The sequence below is a fragment of the Oreochromis niloticus genome, linkage group LG17, assembly GCF_001858045.2.
Source record: "Oreochromis niloticus isolate F11D_XX linkage group LG17, O_niloticus_UMD_NMBU, whole genome shotgun sequence".
NCBI classification, from domain to species: domain Eukaryota; kingdom Metazoa; phylum Chordata; class Actinopteri; order Cichliformes; family Cichlidae; genus Oreochromis; species Oreochromis niloticus.
The window spans coordinates 27728046-27736751 of NC_031981.2; the positions used below are offsets into that span (position 1 = coordinate 27728046).

At 38.0% G+C, this 8706-nt stretch overlaps 1 long non-coding RNA gene across 2 annotated transcripts; it reads right to left on the reverse strand.

Moving 5' to 3' along the window:
- Window positions 1–463: 463 nt before the first annotated feature.
- Window positions 464–8223, reverse strand: LOC106098840 (uncharacterized). 2 transcript variants are annotated; one of them, XR_003214446.1, is made up of 5 exons: window positions 7983–8223; window positions 7268–7330; window positions 5878–5946; window positions 3918–4056; window positions 464–819 (listed from the first exon to the last, which is right to left on the reverse strand). It is a non-coding gene; the product is annotated as an uncharacterized LOC106098840 (long non-coding RNA). The 2 variants fall into 2 exon arrangements; XR_003214445.1 differs by lacking the exon at window positions 7983–8223 and having other exon boundaries at window positions 7268–7949.
- Window positions 8224–8706: the final 483 nt, after the last annotated feature.

The following is an 8706-nucleotide window of genomic DNA, read 5'->3' on the forward strand; positions in this document are numbered from 1 at the left end:
TTAAAACCCAAAGAGGAGAAGGGGTGAGAGGAAAGTTAGGGTGAAGTCAGCTCATCCCCCTAAGTGATGTGACTCCCACAGCTTATTAGAGAAACGGTAGAGAAATGATAAATAATAATGAAGCATTATCATCACTGTGATGGGTTTCTGCATTTCAAGGAGTCAAACACACAAGAGTTTCAAAGTTTGAAATTCCACGTGTGCTCATATTTTAGATAAAGTTGTGGAAAATATAAGTTATCAGAGGCTCGATGTTCAGTTCATAGTAACATTTGAATTACTAGTGAAATATGCTTATTACTGGTTTAATACAATTTTATTATTCATTATTTATTTAATGAAAGTGATTCTGGGCCACTAGGTAACCTTTTGAAGATGCAATGTTTTCACTTGTCCACTAGATAGAACTATTTAGCCTTGTATTATATAGGCTGGGTAGGAAGGTCGCCCAGAGAGACAGACTAAGGTGAACTTGCCAGGTAAGATAATATGTAAAAAGATACACTTTATTTATCCCAAAGTTGGGAAATTCATTTCTTACAAAGTGGGTTAAAAACATCAAATATAAAAACAAATATTTTAACATATGTACCACAATAAAATCTAATACAGCATTTTTAAAAATGAGGTAATAATTAACCAGAAATAACCTAAAAATACAATAAATAAAATAAACATTAAATATAAATTACAATCTAATTATAATGGCTTAAACTAGGACAGTTAAAATGCAGAGAACATTACCCTTGAGTTCCTAGTTGGAACTTGATAGCTGGGCAGCACAGCCTGACAGACAGTTATCTGTCTCTCTGTGTTAGCCTGTAAGAAAAACAACAACCCAATAACAGCTGATGACAGGGTGTGCCAGCAGAGAAGTCGTCATGCACCAATGAATCTCTGAAACCAGCTTCATAGCGTTAACTTAGGGGTACAATAGTGATCCCTTGACCTGTGCAGCAACATTTGTCATTGGATCATTGGTGCAAATGTAACACACCTATAACTGAAATTAAATAGTTTTTGAAACACAAAGCTTCTTGTTTGAAACAAACAAGCTAGACGCATATAAATCAAGAAAAAAAGCTTCTAAATTGATCCAGTGGTTGAAATTCTTTCATAAAATAATTGTTAACTGGATGGGAATGATTGTCAAACTAGAAAATTTAGAAATTTTTAAAATTTAAGTTGCCAATAAATTCATGGCTCCAGGGAGACATGTTTTTAAAATTTGATGCTTTTATCTATTTTTGAAAGATTGTTTTAGGTCTTTTTGAGATGTATGCTAACAGTAGCAAGATAATTAGCCTATAAAAGACAATGCTAGCATGCTAACATTTAGAAGCTAAACTACTGATCTGACATGTTCTCTCTTCTGGTTTACTGGCTTAGCAAGCTATCATTTGTAGTCCAGTTAAAGCAAAAATATGCTAAGGTATTTTTTGGCATATAGGCTAATCACTTGCTATCTCTAAAGCCACAGTAACTGATATAAACACATATGCTGGTCAGGAACAATTTAAGTTTGTAGGAATATGAGCATGTATTTAATTTCACTGGATGTTGCTCTGAAGTTATGGAGCAACATATTTACAGTGTTGGGGTTAGACTCCACCAAGCATTGTGTTATCATTTTGTAAGAAGGGTGACCAATTGCACTAAACAGTCTGAACAGACTAGTGTGTTATGAGCCACATGCATACATGTCTGTAGCATTCTTCAGCATTTACCACCATAGCTCCACAATGGGCTAAAAAAAAGAGTGCTCTCTGCTTCCTGTAAGCTGCTCCACTCTGGTGCTTTCATTCTTTCTTTTTTCCAGTATTTTTGTGAGGTATGTGATTATTTTTACTTGAGTCCTGAGGGAACCCCATTTAATGGCAGTTAATAAATGTATCTAAACTAATTTAGAGATTTATATCTACCACTGGAAAAAGCAAAACAAAACAAAAAATGTAACAAAAGCTTTCACTTTTCCCTCCACTGGGAGCTTGACTTTAAATGAGATGTTGATTTGCGCTAGAAACAAATGAAACAATTATACCTCACTGACAGGTTTCTGCCTCTCTTCCCTGAAGAAAAATAAGCTTTAAAGAGACAACAGTGAATTTAATGGCTTGTTAAAATACAGGGTTTTTGTAGCAGCAGAGCCCCTGCGGCCTGTTTCACTTTGCAGATAGACTAATGTTGCCTCAGCTAACAGCCTGTCTGTCTGATTATCTGTCTGTGCATCCTTTGACAACCTGCTCCCTATAAAGGAGGCCCTGTCTGGGCTTTGAAAGGTTGCAATGGGCCCATGATGACGGATGGATGGATGGATGGATGGATGGATCGATGCGGTAAAGACTGGGAGGTTGTGAAGCAGATGTACTCAGAATAGCTTCACAACATCTGTCTTTTGGTCAGTCATGAGTGACCCAAACAAAAGTCAAAGTCAAACAAGACCAAACACGGAGAGACGAGAGCATTTACTGTCTGAGGCATCATCAGCCCCAGGAGAAAGACAGGCGAAGGAGAGGGTGGAGCAGAAGAAGGAAGGAAAGAAAACCCCCAGAGACTCCCGCTCCACCGGCAGATTTGAGCAAAGTGAGAAGAAAAGAGTATTAGCATAAATAACAGAAAATGCATGTTTTTCTTCTCTTAATTACTATCTTTAAGAAACGCATACAAAGCATGTCATGCTGTGGAATGAATGTGAAAATAAGAGTTGTTGGCCTAGTTTGCTCGAGTACCAGGAGTAGTTATAATTCAACATTTTTTTCTAATATATCCTTTATTTCCATACACACACACACACACACATATATATATGTATGTAGTATTTGTCTTGAGTCACCCCTGATTTCTTTATTTTGCTTGGAAAATGGAAAATAAGTGCATTAATACAGCATATAAGGCAAAAACAGAGTTTGTACAGTTTTAACAGGCTTTGAAAATCAATATTTTTTATGAGCACTTTAATTGTTCAGCACAGCCTGAACTCTCTTATCTTCATTGTGATTTCTTTAAATGGACTTCAGTGCAGGATTCTTGAAGGACATTCAAAGCTCTTCTTTGTAGGGCTGTGCGATATGACGAAATGTATTGGATGATGAAATTAAAACATCTACCGTTTCATATTATATGCTATCGTTTGTTTCTTGGCGTTGTAAAATACACTGTTTACGGCAATATTTTTTCATCATTTGGAAGGTCACCATGTGGATGCAGGCACAGAGAATATCAGCATGGCCAGTGAAGATGAGGCAGAACAAGCTAGCTCCAAACATGCTTATGGTTTAGATTTTTCACCTTTTTTTCACCTGCATCTTTAGACTTCTTCTTCTTGTCCTTTTTCAGTCTTTTTTATAATTTGTAATTATAGTTAATGTTTGTTTTTCCTGCCCACCTAAATTCTGTTCCCGTCTTCAGTTACTTCCTGTTTTATAGTCTTGTTTGTTGTGCTCTGTATTTAGTTTTGCATCCTTTGTCTCATTTTCTTAAGTTGAGCTGTTCTTCCAGTTGTCTCCTGCTTGCTTCCCACCTTGTCTTAGTTCATCGTCGTGTCCTCCATCATTCCTCATGGTTATGTGTTTTCTTGCTATTGTTTCTCTAGTTTTGAATTCCAGTCTTTGTTTTGTATTTTGTTTGAGTGCAGCATCAAAGCTGATTTTTTAGCTTATCTCCAGTCTCTCGTGTCCTGCATTTGAGTCCAAATCCTGCCTGCCACACACTAATTCCATGAGTTTTGATAAGATCCACAACACCAGTAAGTTAAATTCATCCCAAACCATGACAGAGCCCCCAGCATGTTTTACAGATTTAGACACTCACCTCTCTCCTGATCTCCTCTGTACATACTTGAACCAACAATTTCCAATTTAGATTCACTACTCCATATCTGTTGCCACTGATATTAATAGGTAAGTAATTTGACATACCTCAGCCTTTTCCTCCATTTCCTGAGAATGGTTTCTGACAGCCATCAAGGCTGAGACTGTTTCTGATGAAGCTTCAGTGAACAGTAGATGCTTCTCTCAGCTCGTGTATCAGGTCCTTGCTGGATTTTTACCCCTGTTTCTGAAAAAAAAAAAAAAAGACTTTCAGACACAGTTCATCTGCTGTGGATCGTTTTTACACCTGCCACTTCTTTTGTCCTTCACTTGTCCAGTTTCTTCATATTTGAAGGACACGCTACAGCCCATGCTGAAATATGTAGGTTTTTGGCTAATAGCTCTTTTTGAATCACCTTGTTGTTGCAAAAATACTATTTCATGCTTGTCAAACCATGTTATCTTTATCATTTTTCATAGATTTACTAAAGAAATGGAACAAATCATGTGTTTTTGTGACAGGCTGCAATTTTTACAATACAATTTAAACTTGTTTCTTCGGTAAGTTGTCTGTTATGTGTGGACACAACACTGGTTCATCTCTTGAGTTTGATGCTTTTTTTTAATGCTTGAATGATTTATACGTCAGTGGTAAGAGGCTTCACAAACGACCAGAAAGTAAAATAAACATTCCTCTGAAAACTATAATTATAATTCATAATAAACCCCATGACTCTAAATTACCAACATTACCCTGTAATTCTTTGCAATTGGTGTAACACTGATAGTATTGTTTACCTGTTCCTTGTTACAGTTAAAATGTAGATAATGATGACTGTCAGTTTCAAAGCAAAGGAGAAAAATTATACTGCCTTTAATTTATATGTTAGTTACTTGCAAGGTATTTTAAAAGACAGACACTTAAAATGATCTCATGTTATGGCTCATAAATATTATCTAAGTATCCAAAAATAATATGACATAATTCAATTCAGTTTGATTTATATAGTGCCAAATCACAACATCAGTCACCCCAAAGCACTTAATATAGCCTGCACCCTTATAGGTAATGTGTAACTGCAGTATAAGAAGCATCTTCTTGAAAGGTAAGCATTACCTTTTGAAATACCAACGTTATATTTTCTTGTGTCTTTTTCTTTTAAAAACCTGGTGATTAACTGACTGGAGCCCCCAAAAAACACCACAGGACATAAGTAATAAGCTGTGTTATCAGGGACTGCCATGTTTTTTATTATGAGGGCACATAAGCGTAACATCGTAAAAAAGAAAACACTTGAATCTAATGCTGTTTCATCAGTGTGATGTTCATTCAGCAAACATCTCACTAAAATACAGTTTAGGAACTGCTTGTTCACTTACACTGAATAACAAAACATTTCAATAAGCAATAATCTACAAACACCAGGGACACTTGAGAACTTTGGCAGAACACTTCTGGTGCACTGTTGTGTAGCTGCTGCTTTTGTTAAGAGGAACAAGCAGCTTTAATGGGGACATTTTTGGTCTTACAGTGTGGCTAAAGCTGGTTTGAGGCTTTGCTTTGCCTGACAGGGGCAACAGAGTCCTTTTCTTACGTTTCACACCCACTCCCTCACTCTCACTCTCTCTCTCTCGCTCTCTCTCTCTCTCTCACACACACACACAAACAAATAAAAAACTTCAATCTTTTCCCATGCTGATCAATAAACGTGATAAGAACTCTATCCTGCCAGTTGGCAGTGACTAATGGGTTGGAAAACATGTTTTCTCCTGAGGGTCGAGAGTGCTGCCCACATATGAGAAACACACAGAGGATGAGAAAACTTCTGTACGTGTTCAGCGTGATGAGATTCCAGACAAATTTGTTCACTAACCACAAAAGATCCAAGCCACACTGTGAGGACCTGGTGTGTTTGTAGGCATAAAGAAAGTCAGAGATCAATGACTTAATAACAACACCAGAGTTAATATTCATCAGGCATTCATCAGGGCGTTCTTAGGGGCCAAGCTTTGGTTGAAATGCTAAATTGGTACAATGTTTTTAAAGGTACAGTGTGCAAAATCTCACCACTAGATGTCAGTAGATTGAAAATTGCAGTCAACCAATTCAAGCGCATGACTCTAGCTACGGTGGCTCCTAAAGGACAAATACACAAACTGTTAGCCGGCGTTAGTGAAACTGTCTGTTTTTAAGACACTCAAGTCTAACATTAGCTGACATTATGTTAGCAATTGTGATAATAGATAAATATGTTAGAGCCGTGACTTCAGTTCAAGAGATAAGCCTTGAGGTGAGGAGGGAGGAATGAGAGTAGTGGTGATGGGGGATAAAGAGAGAATGAGAAAGACACGTCATACAGCTACAAATGTTAAATGGTCAAAAATTGTTTGAAAGAGTTTGTGAACTTTAAATTAAAAGTAACATATACGTCATACTACGTGTGTGGCTATTCTCTAGCCACATACATATCCACATTTAGGCAGAACATCCATCTCAGTCCATCTTAGTTACTGTTTTCAAGATGCTGGGGCAGTGTGGTGGCTTCCACAAACTGATACCTGCTCCTATTTATTCTTAATGGATTAATTGTAAGTTTATGAGAAAACATCAATTTGTTACGGATTAATCAAAGTATATTTATGAGGAAAACATTCTGGTTTTCTATTAAATAACCTTTAAAAAATTACTGACTGTGCCTTTAAAGCCAAGTAGCACTAAAACACCTGTCACATTTTACTATTACATAATTAACTGACTCAGTTACAGCTACTGTTACCTGACTTAGAGAGGGGCAAGGGTACTTTACTCAGATCATACAGTCTGAGTGTCAATATAATGGAAAACCAGGGAATGGGCTAAATGGACTGGTAGTTACAGAAGTGATTTTCTACTCTGAGCACCTGCTCACAGCTGATTTCAAAACACCAAGATGGTGATGGCATAAAAATATTCAGTTCAAGGCTTTGTGAAAGGACAGCGGGTGACATAATGCTTGCTACATCCTTTTTTTTCCCCACTGTAAAACAAAAAGAACGGACTCCTGCTGTGGCCTCAGAGGTTCAGTGCTTACCATTTCCTAACTACTTTTCTTTGTGCAGGTGAACTCAATACAAAGACCCCCCCACCCCATCACTGGTTCTAGACCCCCACGTGCCCCCTTATTTAAAAAAATCCTACAAAAGCTCCTGTTTAAAACGACAGGTAATAGTTGCTAGGAACATACAACAGACAGTCAATTATCACTGTTATAATAAGTTAATAATGAGTTTACTAGAAGCTGGAATCCCCCAGGCCAGAGAGTAAAGCTAACCTGGGAAAGGTCATCTTCATAGTCAGAAGGTAGGACGATTTACACCGACTACTCCTCCTTACAAAAATGTCTCTTAGTCTACTTTTAGAAAGAAATTGGCTGTTATCGTGGCACAGCTGTGCTTCCTTTCATTAGTTTGACATTTACCTCTTCATCACAGGGCTGGAGTCAGTGAGCAAACTTTTCTGATGTCCTAGCAGCAAGAAGCATCTGCGAAGATAATAGAACAGCCTGTATTACATATCATTATTATGGCTTCACGCTCACTATGGGATTTATTTTTGATAATCAATGTGAACATCCATTCACTTTCACAACGCTCTGAAAGGCATTCATGGAAGAGCTCATTTGTAGAAGCAGCAGCTTTGTTCTGTCTGTCCTAATTTTCTTTTCAAACCTCTCTGTGCCTTGTAGACCGGCTCATACAAATAAGGCTGTGATGGAAAGAACATACTGTGGATGTACTCATGAAGGCTCAGTCAGGCCCAGCCTGCGCTTTGGAGCACACTGCGGCACTGATGTGTGTGGGTTCAAGGATTTAAATCTGTTGCACATCTCATTAAACTCACAGCATAGGTGGCTATGAGGTGGACTGCACCATAGACAGTATATAAAAGATTTTCCATAGCCACTGGGATATCATAGGCTGCTTTCAGACTTTGTGTTGTTTTGGAATCATAACATTATCTTTTTGGATGCAACTACGCTGAGCGAGAAGTGATCATAACTGGACAAGACAGTTAGTAACTAATGCTAGCAAGGTTGTTTAGCATGCTGCATCCAAAAAACGTACAGGTACAGTGCACACAAATACAAGCTCATTAGTTCTAAGAAACTAGTAGAATAACAGAAAATCACTCACCAAAACTAAAGCTTCCTCCATAGTCAAATAACAGGTCCTGTTATTTGACTGAAAATTTCAAAAAATGCTCCAAAAAACCCAAATTAGGAAGAGAGGACCACTTCATTTACTCAAATTAGCTACAGCTGCCTGTGTTAAGATGTCTGTCAATCAATGCAGCAGGACCCTGAACTTTAGCATCCAAATGAATGAGTTATTCAATTGAATTTCATTTATACAGCGCCAAATCACAACAACAACAATCGCCTCAAGACACTTTATATTGTAAGGTAGACCCTTTGATAATACATACAGAGAAAAACCCAACAATCACATGACCCCCTATGAGCAAGCACTTTGGTGACAGTGGGAAGGAAAAACTCCCTTTTAACAGGGAGAAACCTCCAGCAGAAGCAGGCTCAGGGAGGGGCGGGGCCATCTGCCGCGACCAGTTGGGGAGAGAGAAGAAAGACAGGATAAAAGATCTGGAAGAGAGCCAGAGATTAATAACATGATTCAATCCAGAGAGGTCTATTAACACAGTGAGTGAGAAAGGTGACTGAAGAAGAAATAAGCAATGCATCATGGGAATCCCCAGCAGCCTACGCCTATTGCTGCATAACTAAGAGAGGATTCAGGGTCACCAGATCCAGCCCTAACTATATGCTTTAGCAAAAATGAATGTTTTAAGCCTAATCTTAAAAGTAGAGATAGTGTCTGTTTCCTGAATCCAAGCTGGAAGCTG